Raw genomic sequence first — 4,193 nt, 5'->3', positions numbered from 1 at the left:
CTTTATTGATCGTCTTGAGGTCCTTGTGGGGCGTTTCAATGGTGGAAGGCCACGTGGGATATGTGTGCCACTGCTGCACTCGTTGAACAGGTCCAACTGTGTCGAGAAACTTATGGTACGAGCTGTTTTCTGTTATATATGTTGTTCATAAACTATTGCTTATACACAGTTTTACAGCTGTGATCTTCTTGAAACAGGAACTGCCGAGTTCTATTGTTCCTATACAGAAGCCTGACCATGGTCGGGTCAGACTTGCGCTTGGTCACAACATGACGTTTATGTCGACCTACTCAATTCCCCTTGAAGGTGAAACGATACTTATTCATGGGTGGTCTCAAATAATGAAGGCCCGTCCATCTTGGAGAATAGGACAGAAGATTATGTTAATGCTTTTCCATGGCTCTAAAGCAAATATCCTGTTTATTGACCACATTGCAAGATGAAGCCGCTTTCAGAAGGTTGTGGATGCGCGGGGTGGCGCCTGGGCCTTGTCCTGGGGCTTGGCGGCCTCACCCTTGGTTAACTGTAGGCAAAGTAGCACTGTTCGAGGTGTGCTTTGTACGGTTGAACCTGTATAAGTACTCATACTGCTTTCAGCTTTGGTTGTTAAGTGCCCCTGCTAGTTTCAGTTAAGGTTGTTAAGTACTCCTGCTGCTTTTTACAGTCTGTCGTGTTTCTTCAGTCCTGTCTTCCTTCAGCCGCCAAAACCAAACAAGCGCCGGTGGGGCCACCTGCTTCCGCCTCCTACGGCTGGCTGCGCCTCAGCGCACGCATCGTCGCCTCACCGTCTCCTAAATCATTAACGCCGACGTCCTCCGCGCGCTTTGGTGCGCTCGCCGCGGCGCCGCCCTCTCGCGTTGTCAACATGGTCAACAAACAACAGGAATCGGCAGAAGTACGTGGAGAGGATGACAGCAGGGGCCCACCACGTCAGCGTATGGAAAAATAAAATGCTTCCTCCTAGTGTTTTCCTGACATCTGGGACCCACGACATTGTGAGCTATATAGTCAATAGACAAGAGAACATCACAGGATCGGCTGACACCTGGGACGTAGCTACTCGAGCAATATTTTTTTGTTTGGTATTGTTGAGACGGAGCAGGGTTTGAACTGGGTTGTGGCCCGTCTAGCCCAGGCTTATATTTTATGTTCACCATGTGACCAGCCCAGCTATTTTTTCTTTGTGAAAATGAGCCCAGTTTATTTTTTCTGAAGAATACCCAATCCAGGCCTACTTATTTTTCTACGCCCTGATGGGCTGCAACTCTTTCAAGACGCCTGCAAATCTTGAAAGTAATATGAAATGGGTTGTAAATATAAAAACAGATGACAAATTGGCAATTACTTTATAATTTCTGAATTTTTTGACATTTTCAGATTCCTATTTCACTGGGCATTAACCTAATTTAAATATATCTTCAAAGTACTTTAAATCTGGCTCGACATTTCGGTATTAAAAATCGTTTGGAACCCACAGAAATATGCGAAATTGGCCCTGGCCAACCAAAAAACGACTGCAATAAATTGCATAAGAAGTTGCCATGAGCTATATATAAATTATTAAAAAAAAGAGGGAGTGGTCTGACTTGTGGGCCTGTTTAGTTGACGCGTATGCAAGATTTTTTTAGTTATTATATATGTCAACAAACGATTCTAGCAGACATAACCCTTGGATGTCAATCCAACGGCCGTCGTGTTTCTTCAATCTCTGATCTTCTTGCTCCAGCCGCCAAAGCAGCGCCGGTGGGACCGCCTACTCCCGCCTCCCGTGGCCGGCTATGCTGCCGCGCAGGCCTCAGCGCCCCCTACTACTCCCACCGCTGGCCAGGGCATCCCTCTACTCACCCACAAACCCTGTTATTCTGCGGCGACGGCAGCCTCACACCGCAGCCGAACCGGTGAACCCTCGTACTCCTCTCCGCGCAGACTTCCACTGCTGCGTCTTCCCCGGCTCTGCGTCGTCCCCTTCCTAGGCCTCGCCGTCGTCCACCGCCGTGGTGCTCTCGGCGCGGCGTGGTCAATGTGGTCAACGGCCGACTTCCATCGGAAGAGTACTGTATGTGGAGAGGCTGACAGCTGGGTCCACGGCAGCCGCAAGGAAGTGCCTCCTTATTACGCGGAAAATAATTATTCCTCCACCTGACAGCCGGGACCCACCGGACGGGCCACCAGTATTTCGCGAAAAAAAACGTTTCCCCTGACTCTGGGACCCACAGGACGGGCCACCGTATTTCGTGGAAAAAACGTTCCCCCCGCTGTCAGCTCGGACCCACCGGAAGTGCCTCCTTATTACGCACAAAAAAAATGAGTACCCCCTGCTAGCTGGGACCCATCTTGGTGGGAGGCTGACTTGTGGGCCTACTAAGTTGACTGGGCGGAGGCCTTTGTCAACTTTAGTCAATATATGAACGATTCTAGCTCCAGTGACCGTATGATATCCATCCAACGGCCGTAGTGCTTCTTCAACCTCTGGTCTTCTTGCTCCAGCCGCCCAAAGCAGCGCCGGTCGTGCCACCTGCTCCTGCCGCCCGTGGCAGGCCGTGATGCCGCGGAGGCCTCCCCGCCCACTACTACTCCCACCGCTGGCCAGGCCATCCCTCTACGCACCCACACCCCCTGTTATTCTGCGGCGATGGCAGCCTCACACCGCAGCCGAACGAGTGAACCCTCATACTCCTCTACGCGTGGGCATCCACTGCCGCGTCTTCCCGGCTCCGCGCCATCCCCTTCCTAGGCTTCGCCGTCGTCCACCGCCCTGGTGCTCTCGGCGCGGCGTGGTCAACGTGGTCAAGGAATGGCTTCCATCGGACGTGGACTGTACGTGGAGAGGCTGACGGCTGGGTCCACGGCCGCAGCAAGGAAGTGCCTCCTTATTACGCGCAAAATAATTATTCCTCCACCTGACAGCGGGGACCCATCGGACGGGCCACCGTATTTCGCGAAAAAAACGTTCCCCCTGACTGCTGGGACCCACCAGCTACATCTTCGAATGCAAGGAAGTGCCTCTGAAAATAAACCATTCGCCCCCCTGACTGCTGGGACCCACCAGCTACATCTTCGCACGCAAGGAAGTGCGTCCGGGCAAAAAAAAACAAAACGGTTCCCCCCTGACTGCTGGGACCCACCAGCTACACCTTCGCACGCAAGGAAGTGCGTCCGGGCAAAAAAAAACGATTCTCCACCCTGACTGGTGGGACCCACCAGCTACATCTTCGCAGGCAAGGAAGTGCCTGACAGTCGGGACCCACCTGGTCGAAGCGTACGTAGCGTTGTCATTCTGGTCGCGAACGTGTACGTACATATATACTGGTCGATGTAGAGGCGCACACGTGTCGTAGTAGAGGCGCGTACGTGTCGTAGTAGAGGCGCGCACGTAGCATGTACACGTACGTACAGCGGCCACGTACATACGTACGGGCAGGGTCTCGAACGCCTACTCGCGCATACGTACGGCCAGGGCTCGTCTACATGGCTGGGTCGGAACGGAGAAACAACGTCGTCGTCGTGTTCATGGGGACGCAACGGAATGCGTCGTGTTCATGGGGAGGCAACGGAATGCGTCGTGTTCATCGGGAGGCAACGGAACGCGTGGGAGCCAACCGGCTGGGTCGGAACGGAATATGTGGTCGTGTTCATCGGGAGGGCTTGGACGGAACAGGCGATGGAAATGAGGCCTGGCGTACCGCAAAACGGAGGAAACGGCCTTGTGTTTGACCGGCCACGTTCGAAACGGGATCTTGTTCATCGGGAGGGGTCTGGCGTACCGCAAAACGGAGGAAACGGACCTCCTACGGTCGATACGGGGGCCCAGTTGATCGGGAGGGGTGTGGCGTACCGCAAAACGGAGGAAACGGACTTGTGTTGGAGCGCTACGGTCGAAACGGGGGTCCTGTTGATCGGGAGGGGTGTGGCGTACGGCAAAATGGGTCTCAACGGGATACTGTTCGTCTCCACCGTCGACCTCCTCCAGCCTCCACGGGCTACCGTCGACCTCCTCCAACCTCCACGGGCTCCTGTTCATCCAGCCTCCACCACGCGCTACTCCACCGGCTACTGTTCAACCACCCCTCCACCGTCTACTGTTCATCCAGCCCTCCACACCACGGGGTCCTGTTCAACCACCCCTCCACGAGCACCCCTCCACCGTCTACTGTTCATCCAACCCTCCACACCACGGGGTCCTGTTCATCCAG

This window comes from Triticum aestivum, chromosome 3D (assembly GCF_018294505.1).
Source record: "Triticum aestivum cultivar Chinese Spring chromosome 3D, IWGSC CS RefSeq v2.1, whole genome shotgun sequence".
In the NCBI taxonomy this organism is placed as follows: domain Eukaryota; kingdom Viridiplantae; phylum Streptophyta; class Magnoliopsida; order Poales; family Poaceae; genus Triticum; species Triticum aestivum.
The sequence above is the reverse complement of the archived record's forward strand: the minus strand, read 5'-3'. Positions refer to the sequence as shown.